Genomic DNA, 22,403 nt, shown 5'->3' on the forward strand with positions numbered 1-22,403 from the left:
AGTTCTGATCAACGGCTTGGGATCAGACCCTGCCTCTCTCTATACAGGCCTCTCTCTGGGCCTGATTCGCAGTCACCTAGGCAGTCAGTGCTGAGTTGGGGCACCCCCAGCGGCCCCAGGCAGTGCTGGTTCACCAAGGCAACCCAGCACTGACTTCTAGTCTGGTCAAGCCTTCGGTTGTTACGACCCTGGCTCTTTATTATATAGATAATTAATTATTGGAAAGAGAAACTAAACAAACAATACCATTTACCACTGCAACAAAAAAATTAAGATACATAGAAATAAACTTAATCAAGGAAGTAAAAGACTTGTACTTGAAAATCTATAGGACCTTGAAAAAAGAGGTTGAAGAAGATGTAAACAATTGGAAGAATATAACATGTTCATAGGTTTGTAGAATTGACGTAATTAAAATGTCCTTACTACCCAAAGAAATCTACAGATTCAATTCAATCACTATTAATATACCAACAGCATATTTCACAGATCTAGAACAAATACTCCAAAATTTGTATGGAACCAAAAACTATCCTGAATGACTGCAGCAATCTTGAGAAAGAAGAAAAAATTGCAGGAATCAAAATACCAGATATCAAGTGATACTACAAAGCCACTGTACTCAAAAGAGCTTGGAACTGACACAAGAACAGACATATGGATCAATGGAACATAACAGAGACTCCAAAAATCAACCCAAGCCATTATGCTCAATTAATATTTGTCAAAAGAGTCAAGAACATACAATGTAGTCAAGACAGATTCTTCAATATATGGTATTGGGAAAATTGGACAGATACATGCAAAAGAAAGAAAGAAAGAAGAAAGAAAGAAAGAAAGAAAGAAAGAAAGAAAGAAAGAAAGAAAGAAAGAAAGAAAGAAAGAAAGAAAGAAAGAAAGAAAGAAAGAAAGAAAGAAAGAAGGAAGGAAGGAAGGAAGGAAGGAAGGAAGGGAGGGAGGGAGGGAGGGAGGGAGGAAGGAAGAAAGAAAGAAAGAAAGAAAGAAAGAAAGAAAGAAAGAAAGAAAGAAAGAAAGAAAGAAAGAAAGAAAGAAAGAAGAAGGAAGGAAGGAAGGAAGGAAGGAAGGAAGGAAGGAAGGAAGGAAGGAAGAAAGAAAGAAAGAAAGAAAGAAAGAAAGAAAGAAGGGAGGGAGGGAGGGAGGGAGGGAGGGAGGGAGGGAGGGAGGAAGGAAGGAAGGAAGGAAAGAAGGAAAGAAGGAAAGGAACTAGACCACCAACTTACACCACACACAAAAATAAACTCAAAGGCCCTAACCAGTTTGGCTCAGTGGATAGAGCATCAGCCTGGAGACTCAAGGGTTCCAGGTTCGATTCCAGTCAAGGGCATGTACCTTGGTTGCAGGCACATCCCCAGTAGGGAGTGTGCAGGAGGCAGCTGATAGACGTTTCTCTCTCATCAATGTTTCTAACTCTCTATCCCTCTCCCTTCCTCTCTGTAAAAATTCAATAAAATATATTTAAAAATAAAATAAAATAAACTCAAAGTGGAAGAAAGACTTTAATGTAAGTCATAAAACCATAAAAATCCTATAAGAAACCATAGGCAGCAAAATCAGACATCTCTCATAGCAATATGTTTATGGATACATCTCGTAGGGCAAAGGAAACTAAGGAGAAAATAAACAAATGTGACCACATCAAAATAAAGAGCTTCTGCACAGCAAAAGAAACCAGCAACCAAATGAAAATGGAGCCCACTGTATGGGAGAACATATTTGGCAATGATACATCTGATAAAGGGTTAATATCCAAAATGTATAAGGAACTCATACAACTTAACAAAAGATAAACAATCCAATTTAAAAATGGACAAAGTATCTAGACACCTCCAAAGTGGACATACAGATGGTCAAGAGACATATGAAAAGTTGCTCAAAGTCACTAATCATCAGACAGATGCAAATTAAAACAATAATTACGTATCACCTCATACCTGTCAGGATGGATACCATCAATAAATCAACAAATGGCATGTGCTGGTTAGGGTGTGGAGAAAAGGGAACCCTAGTGCACTGCTGGTGTGAATGCAGACTGATGCACCCATTATGGAAAACAGTATGGAGTTTCTTTAAAAAATTAAATATGGAACTGATATTTGACCCAGTGATCTCACTTCTAAGAATATATCCTAAGAAACCCAAAATAGCAATCAGAAAATATGTATGCACCCTTATGCTCATAGCAGCACAACTTACAATAGCTAAGATATGGAAACAACTGAAGTGCCCATCAGCAGATAAGTGGATAAGAAAGTGGTAGTACATTTATATCATGGAATACTATGCAGCAGTAAAAAAGGAGGATCTCTTACACTTTGAAGCAGCATGGAAGAGCCTGGAGAGTATTATGCTAAATGAAATAAGTCAGTCAGAGAAAAACATGTATCATATGAACTCACTCATATGTGGAACCTAATGAACAAAATAAATTGATGAACAAAATAGATCTGGAGACATAGAAGCATAGAACAGACTGCATAATCTCAGAGGGAAGGTGGGTGATAGTGGGTTGTTGGGAAGAGATCAACCAAAGACCTTTTATGCATATATTTATAAACCATGGACACAGAGAATAGGGGGTAAAGGCCTGAAGTGGTGGGTGGGGTGGGCTGGAGGGGGCCCATGAGGGGAAAAGGAAACATATTTAATATTTGCAACAATAAAGATTTTTTTTTAAAGTCCAAAAAGTAAAAATAAAAAAGAAGTGTTCCAGCATCAGCCTGTGGACTGAAGGGTCCCGGATTGGATTCTGGTTAAAGACACATGCCCAGGTTGCAGGCTCTATCACCAGTAGGGAGTGTGCAGGAGGCAGCCAATCAAGGATTCTCTCTCATCATTGATGTTTCAATCTCCCTCTCCCTTCCTCTCTGAAATCAATAAAAATATTTTTTAAAAAGGGAAGAGCTCCAGACAGCTGTAAATTTTCAGCCTGGGCATTGGTAGCACAAAATTGCCACTTACTGAGAAGAGGACAAGACTAAGATTGCCATTTTTTAGGAAAGAACTCAAGAATTCATTTGCGCATGTGTCAATTTTAAGATGCCTATTGTATATCTCAAGTAGAATTATTAAAACAAAGAGTTAAATGAAAGTCTGAATTTCAGAGGATATGTAAGGCTAAAGATAAAATTGTATGTGTCATTACCATGTAGGTGGTATTTAAAGTCATATTTTGGATGAAAACATAAGAAGTAAATGTAGACAAAGAAGAAAGATGGCCTAGTGTCTCAACCCTAAAGCATTTCAATATTTATGGGTCAGAAATATGAGGAAGAATGACCATTCAGTGAGTCAGGAAGCTAACTAAAATTGTTCATGAGGCCAAAGGAGATAAGCATTTCAAGAGGAGAAGGCCCAACCTGGTTAAATGCTGCTGAAACGGTGAAAAAGATGAAGATTTAAAACATGACTCTTGGAAGAGGCAACATGGAAGTCATTAATGACTATGACGCAGTAGTTTCAGGAAAAAGGTAAATATAAAAATATGATTAGAATGAGGTCAAGTGAGACTATGCAAGAAAAATAAAGACAGCACATTTTGATAACTCTTTCTAGGAGTTTTGCTTTGAGGGAAGCAGAAAGATTTGGTGGCTGCTATCTAGAAGGAGAGATGTGGTCAAGGGAATCCTATCTAATAAAAGAGAAACATGGTAATTGGCGTACGACCGCTACCCTTCCCATTGGCTAATCAGGGCAATATGAAAATTAACTGCCAGCCAAGATGGCAGCCAGCAGTCAGGCAGCTTGAAACTAACATGAGGCTTGCTTGCTTCAGTGCCGGAGGACTGCAACGTTCCCCGCCTGCCTTGCCGGTCTTTGAGCCTGCAGTTTGAAACATAGTTACAAAAATAGAAGCTAAACAAAACCCCAGAAACCAGCTTTCAGCAGGCTGGGAACTCAGAGCTGGAGTTGATACAGAGTTTCAATTATAGAACCGAAACAAACCAGATACCTTCTTTCAGGAGCTGAGGCCTCAGAGCTGCAGCCAAGCCTCAGAGCTAAAGCTGGACCAGAATAAAAAAAAAAAAAGAGAAAAAAAGGAGCGGTTGGGAGCTTCAGTCAGCCTAAAAACAGGCCTCAGCCCCTCACCCAAACTGGCCAGGCCCCCAGTGGTGACCCCCACCCTGAAGGGTGTGTGACCAGCTGCAAACAGCCATCATCCCCTTATCCAGGCTGGGCAGGCACCCCAGTGGGGACCCCCACCCTGATCCAGGACACCCTTCAGGGTAAACCAGCCAGCCCCCACCCATGTACCAGGCCTCTATTCTATATAGTAAAAGGGTAATATGCCTCCCAGCACCGGGATAAGCATGACAGGGGGCAGTGCCCAAACCCCCTGGTCCCCCTGCAGCTCTGTGTGTGACAGGGGGTAGGGCCACAACCTCCCTATCAGCCCTGCTGTGTGTGTGACAGGGTGAGCCGCCCCAAACCCCCCCACCCCCACAGGCCGTGCTCTGTGTGTGACGGGGTAGAGCCAAAACCTCCCCATCGGTCCTGCCCTGAGTGTGACAGTGGTGCCACCCCAACCCCCTGATCGGCCCTGCTCTGTGGGTGATAGAGGGCGGTGCCCCAACCCCCCCACCCCCACGGGCCCTGCTCTGTGTGTGATGGGGTAGAGCCATAACCTCCCCATTGGCCCTACTCTGTGCATGACATGGGGGAGCTCCCCAACCCCCTGATGGGCCCTGCTCTGTGCGTGACAGGGGGGAGCTCCCAACCCCCTGATCGGCCCTGCTCTGTGCGTGACAGGGGGGAGCTCCCCAACACCCTGATGGTCCCTGCTCTGTGAGTGACAGGGGGCAGCGTCCCAACCCCCTGATTGGCCCTGCTCTGTGCATGACAGGGGGTGGCGCCGCAATCTCCCCATCGACCCTGCCTTGAGTGTGACAGGGGCCAGTGCCCCAACCCCCCAATCGGCCCTACCCTGAGCGTGATTGAGGGTGGCATCTCAACCTCCCAATCCGCCCTGCTCTGTGCATGACAGGGGGCGGTGCCTCAACTCCCCAATTGGCCCTGCTCTGAGCCCGACCAGGGGCTGCACCTAGGGATTGGGCCTGCCCTCTGCCACCCGGGAGCAGGCCTAAGCCAGCAAGTCGTTATCTCCCGAGGGGTCCCAGACTGCGAGAGGGCACAGGCCGGGCTGAGGGACCTCCCCCTCCCCCCCCCGAGTGCACAAATTTTTGTGCACCAGGCCTCTAGTATCCTATATAATAAAGAGGCAATATGCAAATTGGCTCTCACTCCCTCACATCATCACAAAATGGCCCCCCCATGTCATCACAAGATGGCGGTCCCATGTTGTCACAAGATGGCCACCCCCACATCATCACAATATGGCTGCCACAAGATGGCCACCCCCATGTCATCACATGATGGCCACCACAGATGGCTACCCCCACATCATCACAAGATGGCTGCCCCCACGTTGTCACAAGATGGCTGGCAGGGGAGGGCAGTTGGGGTTGACCAGGCTGGCAGGGGAGGGCAGTTGGGGAAAATTGGGCAAGCAAGAGAAGGCAGTTGGAAGTAATCGGGCTGGCAGGGGAGCAGTTAAGTGTCAATTAGCTGGCAGCAGATCAGTTAGGGTGTGATTAGGCTGACAGGCAGAAGCAGTTAGGGGCAATCAGGCAGGCAGGCAGGCGAGTGGTTAGGAGCCAGCAATCTCGGATTGTGAGAGGGATGTCCAACTGCTGGTTTAGGCCCAATCCCCCAAGGGCTCCCAAATTGGAGAGGGTGCAGGCTGGGCTGAGGAACACTGCCCCCCAGTGCATGAATTTTGTGCACTGGGCTTCTAGTTTTTTAATAATGAAAGAAATTATATCTTTTTTGTACATTGATGGAAATATTTCAATAGAGATGAAAAAAAAAATGAATCTACAGAAAGAAGAGACAAATGCCGGTGCCATGTTCTGTGTAAGTAAAGGGGTTGCAATCTAGAGAGTAAGAGTGGTAGTTGATGTAGGGAAGGAGCATCAAGGATTCATCTATACAACAGCAAAAAAAAAGGCAGGGTGTATAGAAATATAGGAAAGATGGTGGAGGAATGTAAAATTATATTATTTTTTAGTTGCTTCAATTTTTCTAGAGAAATGGAAATAAAGGCCATCAGTGGACAATAAAAAGGAAAGAAGAGATGTGAAATAGTCATCAGGTAAGAAAGCAGATTAACTAGCAAAATAAAAATTACTGGATGTCGTTAATTTCCCACTTAAGGTGAATGGTTGTTAATATTAAAAAACAAGGCCAGACATCATGGTTGTGTATTTTTCTCCATTAGCTCTTGGGTTGCTCTCTTGCAGGTTGGCATAGAGTTAGTGGATCTAAATTTATCCAGGGTTGAAGGTCTGACATGTGAGCACAATGAAAGATAAAAGGCATAGATGTTTCCAAATAGGTGTGTGATACTGGGTGCTATAATAGGTAAGAGCTAAAAAATCATTTTATTAATAGCATAGAAGTTTATTTTTCATTCATGTGGTGTCCACAGCTGGTTTCTTTGAATGGCGTAAACCACCTTCCACTAGATTTTAAGTCTATAAGATCAGAGACCTTTTCCCAACTTTTAACACTCCTCTAATCCCAGATCCTCTAATAGTGCCTGTACATGGCAGGGTCTCAATAAACATATGAAACCCAAACTATCTATAGTCTTTATCTTAAGTAAACTGAAGAACAGTCTAAATTTATTTAAAAAAATGTTAAATTACAGCATCAACTTTTACTTTACCACAGGATTTACCCACACTGATTTTTATCATTAACTTTTCATTGGGCACCTCAGAATTTAGATATGAAGTTTTTATGTATGTGTTCCAAAAACGTATTGTACTAGATCATATATATTGAAAAACATTTCAAAACCAGTTCCTGTAGTTGGATCACAAGGTTCATTTTCAGAGTATTGAGGAGGAAGAGACAAAAATCAGAAATGGAAAATCAGTCTTGTATACCTGGCACATAATGAAGCATGAAAAAAAGATAATTGCAATTTTAAGTTGGCAAAAATAAGATTAGAAATAAAAAAAATCATCTGTGTGTAAATAAAATATTTTATTTGCTTTTGAATTCATTTAAAGAATATATATATAAAAGCCTAAGGGACAATTCAAACATTCAATCGATAGCTATGATGTGCACTGACCACCAGGGGGCAGATGCTCCAACCATTAGGTTACCTTGATACTGGGGTTCTGCCGATCAGAATTAGACAAGACAGGCTGGACATGCCCTGGAGCCCTCCTGCAGTCCCTCCCTGGACCCAATCGTGCACCAGTGGGGTCCCTCTGCCTGGCCTGCGCCCTCTCTCAATCCAGGACACCTCAGGGGATGTTGGAGAGTTGCAGGCCAGGCCAAGGGACCCCACCAGTGCACAAATCCATGCACCGGGCCACTAGTTACATATAAAACCATTGTGAATTAAAGCCAGCCAAAGATGAGACAGTGCTCAGGGGAGAGTGAATATAGTGGTATTGGAAAGAAAACATGCACATTTTTGCACTAGAACCAGCCTTTTATCAGATTTTATCCATCTGCCTATGGAAAGTCACATGACTAGAGTAATTTTTAATACAATTACTTATCATGTAGGATGACAAAGCTTTTGGTTCTCTTGTCAGGAGAATAGTGAAGATATTCAAAGGATCTGCTTAAATCTACCATTTCAGTTTCTATTATCTAGATTATCTCACACAGATTAATATTGGATTTATTTCACTAAAGTGCACATATAACATAGATTTCATTGACTGCAAGCAACACAAGCAGAAATACCAAAAGTAAAGGGGTTGGGGGGATAAGTAATTATTTTATAGCACATGGAGATAGTTCAGAGCCTTTCCAAGGAAAACCAGGCCTTGAAAAGAACAAAAACAAGTACAGCTTTGAAGATCTAGGTAGCAGTAACTTCTTTTTTCCTTTTTCTTTTTCTAAAATGTTATGAGTTTAAACAGTTAGGGCACTTACATTTTACAGAGTAAATGCAGTCACATATAACTCTGTTTTAACCACTTCCCTTAATTACTGAAACATTTGTTTACATAACTTTGACACATTCTATACAGCTTATTGCTCACTTCATAAGCATCTTTATCACTTAATTGTCATGTAACGATATTTGATCTGCAGTATTCTTGCCATGAACACTAGATAATGGGACTGAGTGACAGCTCAGTAAGGTACCAGTAAAAGACCTAAAACAGAACGCCATAGAATGATGCTAATTCAAGGCTATGAAACGAAAGTGTTTGCAATGCCTTGCGGGAATGTGTCAGGGGATTTGAGCTGCTGGTTATTTGTGTAATTTCAGAGTCTACATTGCTGAAAAGCATATCTGTCTAAAATATGCATAACTAGTTGCTTTACCATCTAATCACTCTGACAATTTTGAAATGGTACAAAAATCATTACCAGAAATACTTTTTCTCAGGCAGAAGAACAAGTAGCTACATTATACTGCATTCTGTTTTCATAATCAAGCAATCTTTTTCCATGTTACCCAATGCAATCACAAACCTGATTGGCTTATGCTCTAATTATAGTGTTGCACTGTCTCTCAACACGTACTCGAGGCTTTGGGCAAAATGTTGCATGTTCTGTCACAGGGATGGTTTATTGAACTGAGTCATTAACTGTATTCTCAGTTACAGCATTCTCAACCTCAAGTTTCATTTAAATTACGAATGTTTATAAACTTCCATGTTGTTCTCTTTTCATGGCTGGTTTTAAAGAAAAGATTTATGTGGATGATTAATTTAATATTTCCCTTAAGGCATTCTGTTGATTTCTAGTTAAAGGTTGAATTTGATGAATGTACACAGAATCCTACTTAAGAAAACAGCATTTTGGAAACCTTATCTGACAGTACTAACCTCTGAGCAGCAGATGCAGGATACAGTCACTGCCTATTCAGTGTACATCTTACAGGTTTTATCTGCATGACCACCGTGTAATGAAGATTTGCTTTGAGCCAATAAGTATCTGAAAAGATATCTCATGGCTGGCCGGTAAGCTCAGTTGGTTAGAACATAGTGCTAATAAAAAGATCTCTCCATGATCCTTTGAATGGTTTTTGATTGGACAACAAATTGGATATTAGAATCACCTAATTGCTGTTAAGAAGTAATTTCATTGCTCCAGAAGTTTCTTTTTCAAAATTATAACCAGAGAATTTATTTCAGTTATGTGTTAAAGTTTAGATATTTAAAGCAGTGCATTAATATTGGTTGAAAACTAGATATTGATTTGAAAAGAGGGGAGTATAAGAGAATCCGAAAAGGGCTTTGTTTTGTCTATGAATTTATTCTGCTGTGGAACAATCCTGAAACGACTCCTAAAAATAAACCAGGATGCTGCTCTCCTTCTCCAGATCTAAACAATTCAGTCCCTAACCCTAGTGAGGTTGGCAAATTATTGACTATTGCTGCACTGCCTCTCAGTCTGAATCACAACATGAAATATATTAATAACCAGCTTCTAGGAATAGAAACTGGAATAACAATATTTCAGGACATTACCTGGCACATTTCAAAATATGTTCACCTCTCCCACCACGTGAATTTCTCTTGGTAAACTATAGAAAGCACACAAAGAAATTGATCTATGTGAACCTAAAGGACAGTGACATTTCCCTTTCCTTCAAACTGGGTCTTTAAAAACATGGATAACAAAACAGATTTTCAATACAGCCTATCATGTAGTTTGTTACTTGCTCCTCTTAACCCCCTGATTTCCTGAAAAGGATTTGTACTTCAAAAGTAATTTTCAATTGGCATAAGGGCCTAATAACTACCTTGACCTGTTTTTAAGTAAGAAAACAAATACTAACTTTGAAATGGAATTTGATATAAAAATATCTCAATCACTTCTTACCAATTTTGGTGGCTATCAAAACGTTGTCACAAATGGGTGTATTATACATCTTTCAAATCTGTGTCTGTTATAGTGCTTTTCAGTGTTCTATTTTTTTCCTCCAAACCATATGACAAAATATGTAGTAATGATGTTGGGACTGTCAGCATCAGCAAAGTTTGTTGCTCACACTTATGATAAATGTACTGTGGCTTTACTGACAAATTGATGCCATTTATTTTCATTCATTGCTTCATCTAACAACCTTGTGAGAAAAATTACATTGCCCATTACAGCACTATTTGGCATTTTCTCAGAGAAGGAAGAATTACCACTGATTAGTGTTTCATGGTGGAAGTGAGTAATGTCCTCAATACTATGCAATATCATATTCTGAAGAAACTGCTAGAAAAACCTTTTTGAGAGAGATTTTGAGATTTGTGAGTCTGGATTTCTAGAACTATCTGAAGTAATCAATTAACAAAGGCTCTTTAATGTTATACATTCTAAAAATCTAGAGTAAAAGTGTGTCTGTGAACTGAAATAAAGGTTTTCTGTAATCCCTGCCCTCTCCCTAAATAATACCCACATAAAAGGTGTTTAATCATTATAAAAGTAGCCTGATCATTTAACCAAGATAATTATAGAATAAAATGGTTGTCTTTTATTTCAAATTGATTGCCTAATGTAGTTAGCCAAATTAGCAAGTCCAAATATGTTTAATGTCTTGCCAGAATGTCAAGATATAGCTTTATTTGTATTTTCCTCTTTATCAGGTTAGACATACTCTATTACTCATTTATTACCAGGAAGAACAAACTTCTTTTTTGAGGAAAATATGCTCATAGTTCCTTTATTTGCATACTTTTTATTGAATAATAACTAATATTAACATGAGGCAGAGCTTACACATTGCTGTCAGATGCCCTTCACACTATACATGATTTCTGATTTTTTTTGCACGAAAACATATCATGATCCTGCAAGAAAATATAAAAAAGAACTGCCTACCCCCCTTTTTAAATTTTGTTTTATTGCTTAAAGTATTACAAAGAGTATTATATATGTCTCCTTTTTTCCCCTTCTTGACATTCCCCCGACCTCTCCTATACCCCAGTGCCTTATGTCTATTGGTTATGCTTATATGCATGCATACAAGTCCTTTGGTTGATCTCTTACCTCCTCATACCTGCCCCCCAACCCTCCCCAGCCTTCCTGCTGTAGTTTGACAGTCTGTTTGATGCTGCTCTGCCTCTGTATCTATTTTTTTGTTCATCAGTTTATAATGGCCTTTATTATCCATAAATGAGTGAGATCATGTGTTATTTTTCTTTCATTGGCTTATTTCACTTAGCATAATGCTCTCCGTTCCATCCATGCTGTTGCAAATGGTAAGAATTCCTTCTTTTTTACCGCAGCATAGTATTCCATTGTGTAGATGTACCACAGTTTTCTAATCTATTTATCTTCTGATGGGCACTTAGGCCGTTTCCAGATCTTCCCTATGGTAAATTGTGCTGCTATCAACATAGGAATGCATATATCCTGTATGATTGGTGTTTCTGGTTTCTTGGGATATATTCCTAGAAGTGGGATCACTGGGTCAAATGGGAGTTCCATTTTTAACTTTCTGAGGAAATTCCATAGTTTCTTCCATAGTGGCTGCACCAGTCTGCATTCCCACCAGCAGTGTACAAGTGTTCCTTTTTCTCCACATCCTCTCCAGCACTTGTGGTTTGTTGATTTGTTGATGATAGCCAGTCTGACAGGTGTGAGATAGTACCTCATTGTTGTTTTGATTTGCATCTCTTGGATAATTAGTGACTTTGAGCATGTTTTCATATGTCTCTTGGCTTTCTGAATGTTCTCTTTTGAAAAGTGTCTATTTAGGTCCTTTGACCATTTTTTTATTGGATTGTTTATCTTCCTTTTTTTTAAGTTGTATGAGTTCCCTATAAATGTTGGAGATTAAACCCTTATCAGTGATAACATTGGCGAATATGTTCTCCCATGCAGTGGGCTTTCTTGTTGTTTTGTTAATGGTTTCTTTTGTTGTGTGGAAGCTTTTTATTTTGATGTAGTCCCACTTGTTTACTTTCTTTTTAGTTTCCAATGCCCTAGGAGCAGTATCAGTGCAGAAATTGCTTCAGCATATGTTTGAGATTTTGTTGCCTTTGGATTCCTCTGGATGGTTTCCCGTCTTACATTTAAGTCCTTTATCCAGGGGTCCTCAAACTACGGCCCACGGGCCACATGCAAATACAAATATTGTATTTGTTCCCGTTTTGATTTTTTACTTCAAAATAAGATATGTTCTAGTCAATTCATCTACAGATGGGCACTTAGGCTTTTTCCAGATCTTAGCTATGGTGAATTGTGCTGCTATGAACATAGGGGTGCATATATCCTTTCTGATTGGAGTTTCTGGTTTCTTGGGATATATTCCTAGTAGTGGGATCACTGGGTCAAATGGGAGTTCCATTTTTAGTTTTTTGAGGTAGCTCCATACTGTTCTCCACAGTGGCTGCACCAGTCTGCATTCCCACCAGCAGTGCAGAAGGGTTCCTTTTTCTCCATATCCTCTTCAACACTTGTTGTTTGTTGATTTGTTGATGATAGCCATTCTGACAGGTGTGAGATGATAATGCATTGTCGTTTCAAACATATGCTGAAGCAATTTCTGCACTGATACTGCTCCTAGGGCATTGATTTGCATCTCTCATATAATTAGTGACTTTGAGCATGTTTTCATATGTCTTTCGGTCTTTTGTATGTCCTCTTTCGAAAAGTGTCTATCTAGGACCGTTGCCCATTTTTTTATTGGCTTGTTTATCTTCCTTTTGTTAAGTTTCATGAGATCCATGTAAATGTTGGAAATTAAACCCTTATCGGTGGTATCATTGGCAAATATGTTCTCCCATGTAGTGGGTCTTCTTGTTGTTTTGTTGATGGTTTCCTTTGCTGTGCAAAAGCTTTTTATTTTGATGTAGTCCCATTTGTTTATTTTCTCTTTAGTTTCCATTGCCCTAGGAGCATTATCAGAGAAGAAACTCCTTCGGCATATGTTTGCGATTTCGCTGCCTGTGGATTCCTCTAGTATTTTTATGGTTTCCCGTCTTACGTTTAAGTCTTTAATACATTTTGAGTTTATTTTTGTGTATGATGTGAGTTGGTGGTCTAGTTTCATCTTTTTGCATGTATCTGTCCAATTTTCACAACACCATTTATTGAAGAGACTGTCTTGACTCCATTGTATGCTCTTGCCTCCTTTGTCAAATATTAATTGGGCATAGTGGTTTGGGTCGATTTCTGGGCTCTCTATTCTATTCCATTGATCTATATGTCTGTTCTTGTGCCAGTACCAAGCTGTTTTAAGAACAGTGGCTTTGTAATACAGTTTTATATCTGGTATTGAGATCCCACCTACTTTGTTCTTTCTCAGAATTGCTGCAGCTATTCAGGGTCTTTTTTTGGATGAATTTTTGGAACGTTCGATCTAGATTTGTGAAATATGCCGTTGGTAATTTAATGGGGATTGCATTGAATCTATAGATTGCTTTGAGCAGTATGGACATTTTGATGATGTTGATTCTACCAATCCATGAACACGGTATGTTCTTCCATCTGTTTATGTCTTCCTCTATCTCTTTTTTCAGTGTCCTGTAGTTTTCTGCATATAAGTATTTTACCTCCTTAGTTAAGTTTATTCCTAAGTATTTTAATTTTTTTTGGTGCAATGGTAAATGGGACTGTTTCGGTAGTTTCACTTTCTGTAAGTTTGCTATTGGTGTAAAGAAATGCCATGGATTTCTTAGCATTAATTTTGTATCCTGCTACATTGCCGAATTCATTTATTAAGTCTAATAATTTTTTGATGGAGTCTTTAGGGTTCTGTATGTACAGTATCATGTCATCTGCAAATAAGGACAGTTTTACTTCTTCTTTTCCAATCTGGATGCCTTTTATTTCTTCTTCTTGTCTGATCGCAACGGCTAGTACTTCCTGTACTATGTCGAACAGGAGTGGTGAGAGGGGGCATCCCTGTCTTGTTCCTGTTTTTAGGGGGAACGGTTTTAGTTTTTGCCCATTGATTATGATGTTGGCTGTGGGTTTGTCATATATGGCTTTTATTATGTTGAGGTATGATCCCTCAATTCCTATCTTGAGGAGAGTTTTTATCAAGAAAGAGTGTTGGATTTTGTCAAATGCTTTTTCCGCATCAATTGATATGACTATGTGGTTTTTTTCTCTCAATTTGTTTATGTGATGTATCAAATTTATTGATTTGCGGATATTGTACCATCCTTGCATCCCTGGGATAAATCCTACTTGGTCATGGTGTATGTTCTTTTTGATGTACTGCTGGATCCGATTTGCTAGGATTTTGCTGAGGATTTTGGCATCTATGTTCATGAAGGATATTGGCCTATAATTCTCTTTCATTGTATTGTCTTTATCTGGTTTTGGGATTAGGGTGATGTTGGCTTCATAGAATGAGCTGGGAAGTGTTCCTTCCTTTTGGATCTTTTGACATAGTCTGAGGAGGATAGGTTTTAGGTCTTCCTTGAATGTTTGGTAAAACTCCCCTGTGAAGCCACCTGGCCCTGGGCTTTTGTTTGCTGGAAGCTTTTTGATTACTGCTTTGATTTCCTCCACAGTTATTGGCCTATTGAGATTTTTAGATTCTTCCTGGTTAAGTTTTGGAAGGTTGTATTTTTCTAGGAATATGTCCATTTCCTCCAGGTTGTCTAGTGTGTTGGAGTAGAGTTGTTCATAGTATTTTCTAACAATCCTTTGTATTTCTATGGGGTATGTTGTTATTTCTCCTCTTTCATTTCTGATTTTGTTTATTTGGGTCCTCTCTCTTTGTTTCTTGGTGAGCCTGGTTAGAGGTGTATCAATCTTGTTTATCCTTTCAAAGAACCAGCTCTTGGTTTTGTTGATCTTTTGTATTTTTTCTTTTTTGGTCTCTATGTCATGTATCTCCACTCTGATTTTTGTTATTTCCTTCCTTCTGCTTACAGTGGGCTTTTTTTGTTCCTCTCTTTCTAACTCTTCGAGTTGTAGAGTTAGGTCATTTATTCTCATTGTTTCTTGTTTCTTCCAGTAGGTTTGTAGAGCTATGAACTTCCCTCTCAAGACTGCTTTTGCTGTGTCCCATAGGTCTTGTATTATTGTGTTTTCATTGTCATTTGTTGCCATGATGTTTTTTATTTCTTCTTTGATCTCACTGGTAACCCAGTCGTTGTTTAATAGCATGCTATTTATTCTCCATGTGTTTGATTTTTCTGGATTGTTTTTGTTGTAGTTGATTTCCAGTTTTATGCCTTTGTGGTTTGAGAAGATGCTTGATATGATTTCAATTTTCTTGAATTTGAAGAGACTTTGTCTGTGACCCAATATATGGTCTATCTTTGAAGATGACAAATGTGCACTTGAGGAGAATGTATATTCTGTGGCTTTGGGTGAAATTTTCTGAAGATGTCAATTAATTCCATCTGATCTAGTGAGTCATTTAGGAGTGATGTTTCTTTGCTGAGTTTCTGTTTAGAGGATTTGTCCAGTGGTGATAATGGGGTGTTAAGGTCCCCTACTATGATTGTATTGCTGTCAATCTCTCCCTTGATCTCCTCCAGAAGATTTCTTACGTATTTGGGTGCTCCTATATTGGGTGCATATACATTTACCAGAGTTATTTCTTCTTGTTGGACTGCTCCCTTTAGTATTATGAAGTGGCCTTTTTTATCTCTTTTTATGTCCTTCACTATGAGATCTAATTTGTCAGATATAAGTATTGCTACCCCAGCTTTTTTTTCACTTCCATTGGCCTGAAAAACCTTTTTTCCATCCCTTCACCATCAGTCTGTGTGCGTCTTTTTTTCTGAGATGGGTTTCCTGTAGACAGCAGATATATGGGTCATGTTTTCTTATCCACTCATTTACCCTATGCCTTTTGACTGGGGAATTTAATCCATTTACATTTAAAGTTATTATTGATAGAAACTTGTTAGTCGCCATTTTTGTTCTTTACTGCTGCGATCCTTCTTTGTTTCCTATTTTTTCTATTTACAGCAGACCCTTTAGCATTTCTTGCATTGCTGGCTTGGTTGTAATAAACTCCCGTAGACCATTTTTGTATGTGAAGCTCCTGATGATCCTCAATTTTGATTGATAGCCTCGCTGTGTACAGTATTCTTAGATTCAGACCCTTCCTTTGCATGACTTTGTATATTTCATTCCATTTCCTTCTTGCCTGATGTGTTTCTGTTGAGAAATCAGTCGCTAGTCTGATGGCGGATCCTTTATAGGTAACTTTCTGTCTCTCTCTGGCTGCTTTTAAGATTCTTGCTTTGTCGTTGGTGTTTGCCAATTTAATTATTATGTGCCTTGGCATCGGTTTTTTCAGGTTCATTTTGTTTGGGACTCTGTGAGCTTCTTGGCTTTGTGTGAGTTTTTTCTTCCCTATATCAGGGAAATTTTCTGTTACTATTTTTTCAAACAGGTTTTCTATTCCTTGCTCAGTTTCCTCTCCTTCTGGCACCCCTACTATTTGGATGTTGTTTCATTTAGCGTTGTCCCAGAGTTCTCTTAGGCTCTCCTCCTGCTTTTTAATTTTTTTTTTTCTAGAAGCTGTTCTGTTTGGGTATTTTTTCCTACCTTGTCTTCTAGCTCGCTGATGCGGTCCTCTTCTTCTTCTAGTCTACTGTTGATGCTTTCTATTGAGTTCTTTATAGCAGTGATGTCATTTTTCATTTCTTCTTGGTTTTTCTTCATTTCCTCTTGGTTCCTACACATATTGTTGAATTTGTCTTCCATTCTTTTCATCCACCTTATGGCCATTTCTCTGAATTCTTTCTCTGACCAGTTGCTTGCCTCCATTGCCTCCATTTCGTTTACTTCCTTTTCTGATGATGCCTGTTTTTCTTCCATATGTGGGTTGGTTCTTTGTTTCACCATGATCTCTCTTCTCCAGGTGTTTGGTTATGCAGTTCTCTCTCTGCTGTGTTGATTTAAAGGCACAAAATACAACACAACAAGGCACAACATGCAAAGCACTGAACATAAATGTATTCACGATATTAATAACCCCAAATAAAGGTGACCACCCAAGCGAAGAGAATTAGGGGATAAAGAAGAAAAAAGAGAAAAAGATTAAAGAGAAAAAGAAAAAACAAAAAGGAGTGCCAAAATGAGATTGGAAAAAGGGAGAGAAGGAAAAAGAAAAAAAGTAAGAGAGAGAATGAAATAGAGATGGGGAAGAGGCTATTTGTATGGGGAGAAAATTCTAATAGAACTGCAACTAATCTCAATGAATTCCAGCAGCAGATCCCTGGAGATTAATGCAAACTACAAACAACCACTAATATCAAGCGAGGCAAGGGAAAACAGAAGCACAAAAATAACCAGAGAAAGAAAAAATAAGCAAAACAGAAAAATGAAAATGAAAAACAAAACAATTTCCCAAACAAGCATAAAAAAAACTAATATACTCAAAATCAAGCAAACACTAGCAAAACGACAGAGAGAGAGAGAGAGAAAATTGGATAGTGAAGAAAGATAAGAGAGAGGTGTATATGGATTTAGAGCAAGGGATTGGAAATTAGATATATAAGTAGGGTGAAATTTAGAGAGTGGGTAAAAAGAAAGAATAGCGAAAATCTAAAGCAGGAATAGGGTAAGAGAAACAGGACAACAAAAGAGGAAAAGTGAGGAAGAGAGTTTTGGCTTAAGGGTAAAGGTGGGATAGAGAGAAATGATGCTAAAGAAACGATGAAGATAGAATGTAGAACACTCATCCCAAAATAAAATAAAGAAGAAAATAAATAAATAAATAAAATGACACTTGAAAAAATGGTAAAATGATAGCAATAATACTGGTTAAAAAATGTAGTAATTAAAAAGGTAAAATCAGGTGATTAAAAAAATAATAATAAAATAGGTTCTTAATGAAATGGTGAATAAAGAATTAAAAAAATATATATAAAAATATGCAGTAGTGAAGGTGCTTCAGATCTTCTACTCTTATTTTTGACATGCCTTAGTCCTGCCAGGCATTCAGGAGAGTGTTGAATTTCCCTACGTTACACTGTCCCTCCGTGCTGTAAACCACAGTCCTGATTTTAAGGCAGGTTGTATTTGTTTACCAGACTGCCTTTATTTGTATTTACAGAAGAGACAGTTCGTGGCTCTGCCTCTAGGTGGCAGTGTGTCTGGGTTGACCTCCCAGGCTATAAGTCCTCTCTATCAGTAGCATTTTTTTTCTCTATGGTACTCGAAACTGGTTTGGGAAAGTCTACTGCCCAGAGCTGGTTCTTTAATCCTTACTGCCCGTTCTGTTTCCCAGGCTCCCCAAAAAGAACTTTCTCCTACAGGCTCTGCAAATGACCCCAACTGGGGAATCCCATGCACTGGGTTTAATAATCAAACACACGGATCTAAGGGGAACTGTAACAAGAGCCTGATAGGTTGTGCAAATTTGCTAGCCTCCACCTTCCAGGTCTGTGCACAGTCTCCGTGCGCCCACTCGCCCCTGGCACCAAGCAGCCGGCACACTGGCAAAAACCGAGGCTGCTTTTTTACATCCAGTCCAGCTATGGCCTTATTTTTAGCGTTCCCTTCTGCCAGCAGCCCTGTGGGGCCCCTTCCCCACTTGCAGGTCTCGCTGGTCCCAACAGCTGCGGACTCTGTTGGGTGCAGATTTCGCCCCGCACGGTCCTCTCTCCAACCCGAATTGCAAACCACACCCTTAGGGGAAGGCTAACCTTTCCGTGAGAAGAAGCAGTGCTTGTCTGAATTCACGCAGTCATGCTGCTTGAGATCCCTTGTTTCCAGGTTCCCTAGTCTTAACTCTTACTAATCTAAACATCTTTTTGTTAAAAAATTATATATATATATATATCCTATCTAATAATAGAGAAACATTGTAATTAACCCTAACTTTGCTACCCTTCCCATTGGCTAATCATCAGGATATGCAAATTAACTGTCAACAAAAATGGCAGCCGGCAGCCACGCAGCTGAAGCGAACATGAGGCTTGCTTGCTCTAGTGACGGAGGAAGGCAAGGTTCCCTGCCTGCCGCAGCCCAGCTCTGAGCTCCAGATGCAACAATGATGGCGGGACTTTGGGCTGCTGGGTGCCGAGCCTGCAGGTTTGTGTCTCTGATTCTGCCCCCAGCATCCCCAGCTCCGTGACGGTGGGTTTTGGGTCCTCTGTGCCTGGGCTGCTGGGTGCCGGGCCTACTTGTTTGTGTCTCCGATCAAGCCCTCAGCAGCCCCAACCCTGCCTCAGTGTGCCTTGGGGCTGCTGGGTGCCTGGCCTGCTTGTTTGTGTCTCTGATCAAGCCCCCAGCAGCCCCAGCACCACCTCAGTGGGGCTTGGGGCTGCTGGGTGCCGGGCTCCCCTGTGTGTTTGTGTCTGTAATCAGGCCCCCAGCAGCCCCAGCACCGTCTAAATAACTTAAGGGAAACTTTATTTAGTCTTCTTTTAAAAGCAATCTAGTTTAAAAATGAGTTGCAGTTAAGAGAGAACAAAGAACATGGTACCTAAGAGTGAGAGAGACAGACAGAGGAGAGGCTGGGCACTGGTCAGGGGCTTACATGCCAACTGTTCTCCACCTGGGAAATGATGTAAAATCGGTTTCTTTAGTTTTCTGCTCAATGGTCTTCTCCAGCGAGTGGAGTGGCATCTGCTCGCTTCTCCCTGGGGCCTGGCTTGGTGGCCGCCTTGGGGTCTGGCTGCGCTCCAGCGGGCTCCGCACAGGCCTGCCTGCTCCGCCTGGCCCTGTCCACACATTGCTTCCTCCGAGTCTTCCTTGAGCGCAGCCCCGGTCCATCACCTCCTCCTGTGTCTGCACCGCTTCCACAGGGCCGAGAAAGAGGCCCACAAGGAGTTCAGGTCTGCAAGGAGCTGGTCCTCTGCTTTCAGAGCCTTTGGGATCTCCGCTTGCAATTGTTGCCTTCCATGACCTTCCTTTCCTACCTCAGGCATCTTCCCAGAGCACTGCATGCCTGCCCTCCAGCAGCAGGTTGTCTTTGTGTGGCTTTCAGGGCAGCCTTCAGGGCCCTTCCAAGTTGGGCGCAGCAGGGCCTGAGGCCTGCCCAGGAAGGCGGGCGGCTCCCCAGCAAGTCCCGCTGCACCAGGTGCACGTGCGCCCGCCCCCACCCCTCCCCCCCGCCACCGCACCCTCCAGGCATGGCGGCTCCACGCTGTGCTCAGGGCCTGGGAGTTAAACAGCAGGGTGGTCCTGATGCGGTAGATCTGGGCCAGCGTCAGCTTCCTGTGCTGGGCAGAGATGGGGTGGCGGGGGCGGCTCAGGCTGGACCTTGGAGGAGGTCCCTGAGGGCAGCTCTCTGCTCCTCCTGGCGGGCCTTTGGGCTCCCCCGCCAGGCAGGTGGTCCTGACCTCCATCTCTGATAGCTGGGAGGCACTGCCAGGGCTTGGTGAGCTCCCAAAATTCCAGCGGGGCCCAGCTTCGTGAGGGGAGCCCCGAGTCCTAGTGCCGGTGGCTGTGGCAGCCAAGCAGAGTTCCAACAGGCTGTGGCTGGGGGCTGGGGGCTGGGGGCTGGGGGCGCCCCCTGGGTGGCGGCCCCTGCCAGCAGTTGCAGGAGGCTGGCCTCAGATTTGGACTTGAGCAGGTGGGGCAGGCGGGGCAGCAGCTGGACAGGGGTGCGGCGGCAGAGGCGGGCCCAGGGCGGGGGTGAAGGGGCCTGTGGTGAATCTAGGGGCCGGGACGCTGGCTCCACCACAGGGGCTGGGGTCGCAAAGTCTTGCAAGGAGGTGGGGGAGAGGGTGCCATAGGCGGAGTCCATGGAGCAGGAGCTGCCAACCCCGGGGCCCAGGGCCAGCAGTTTGCTGGTCGGTGTGACAGATGAGGCGGTGGTACTGAGGGACATCTCGACCGACTGGGAGCTGAAGGGGCCGCCCTCGAACTCGGGAGAGGAGAGTGTCTCCCCGGGCTCCAGCACCACCATGGCCAGGGTCCTGTGGAGCCGTCTGAGGAGCAGTGCTGGGAGTCCAGGATGTTGCTGCTTTTGCGCAGGATGGTGGAGGAGCTGGCGACAGAAGTGCTACTCTCCCCACCCTCCTCTTCCTCTTCCTCCTCCAGGCTCTGCAGGTGCTGCTGGCTGCCTGAGTGCTCCTGCGCACGCAGCTGCTGCAACTGGTTCTGGGCATTGTAAATGGAGTCCACCCAGCCCAGGCACAGAGCCTGCCCGCTGGCCTGGAACGTGTAGGCCCCACGGCGCTGTGGAACTCGTTCCGGTAGATGAGGAGGAAGGAGCCAGGGTCCCACAGCTCCCGGCACACGATCTTGTCCACCAGCAGCGGTGGCCTGATGACCCTGGTCCCCTCAGCCTTCTTCACTGCCTTGGTCACTGAGAGCAGGTCCGTGAAGAGGAAGCAGTACACATCCATCTTGCTGTCCTTTCCCTCCTTCATCCTCAAGCTGCCCTCCAACAGCAGCTGACGCGTCTCCTCCGGGGAGGCACAGGGATGGGCGCGGTCAGGTCCAGGTGCAGAAATTCCTTCAGGAGCTTGTCCGCCTCGTCGTTGCTACCCTCCACCACCTCGTAGGCGTCCATGCGGCTCACCACGGCCGCCAGCTGCTGCCGCTCCTGTCGCTGCCACATGCATGTGTTCAGGTGGTGGATGAAGGGCTCCACGGAGCTGATCATGGAGATGACGGCCTCCTTGGCACGTGGCTAGTCCTCAGCACTGACTTGAGCAGCAGCGGGTACTGGGTGAGCCGCTGGTGGGGCTTGGCGAGCATGTCGCTCAGCTTCAGCCGCTGGCACTGCTGGTGCTTCTCGGCCCACGTCATGTAGGCCGGGAAGAGGGCGTTGTCGGGCAGCAGGCTGCTCATGTACTCCATGCAGCCCTCCTCCTCCATGCAGGACCGGATGTAGGGCTTGAAGAGGGAGCCCAACATCTCGAAGCCTTTGAGGAGGTCCCGGGCTGCAGCAGCCCCCGCGTGCGCAGCGCCTTCTCCACCATCAGCGCCATCACTCTGCCCCACAGCCCGAGGTGCAGATGGGCGATCTCGGGGATGTCGCTGAACAGGAGACTGGCGTGCAGGTGTCCGGACTCCTCCCCAAGGTGACCCTTCATCCTGAAGTCCCCGCCGCTCCATTCACCCCCTCAGCCAGTTGGGAGCGCCCTCAGTGGGTCTGCTGCTCTGGGCGCTGGGGAGGAGGAGACCGCGGATGGCGAGGCCCTGAAGCTGGAGGAGGCCGCGGAAGGCAGGTGAGGAGCCCAGGACGCATTGTACCCCCGCCACCACCCCTCATCCCGCTGGGGCCTGCACCCAGGAGTGCAAGGCCCTGAAGCAGGAGGAGGCCCCGGAAGGCAGGCGGCTCCCCAGCATGTCCCACTGCACCAAGTGCATATGCACCTGCCCCCACCCGTGCCCTCCAGGCCTGCGTGGCTCCACGCTGCACTCAGGGCCTGGGCAGCGCTCCAGGAGCAGGGTGTGCAAGTGTCTGGACTCCTCCCCAGGGCGACTCTTCACCCGGGAGTCCCCGCTGCTCCATTCACCCCCTC

General features: G+C 43.4%; 1 pseudogene; it reads right to left on the reverse strand.

The window, feature by feature from the left end:
- Positions 1–19,697: 19,697 nt before the first annotated feature.
- Positions 19,698–21,971, reverse strand: LOC132224586 (pleckstrin homology domain-containing family G member 5-like; annotated as a pseudogene).
- Positions 21,972–22,403: the final 432 nt, after the last annotated feature.

Source organism: Myotis daubentonii, chromosome X (assembly GCF_963259705.1).
Source record: "Myotis daubentonii chromosome X, mMyoDau2.1, whole genome shotgun sequence".
Classification (NCBI taxonomy): Eukaryota; Metazoa; Chordata; class Mammalia; order Chiroptera; family Vespertilionidae; genus Myotis; species Myotis daubentonii.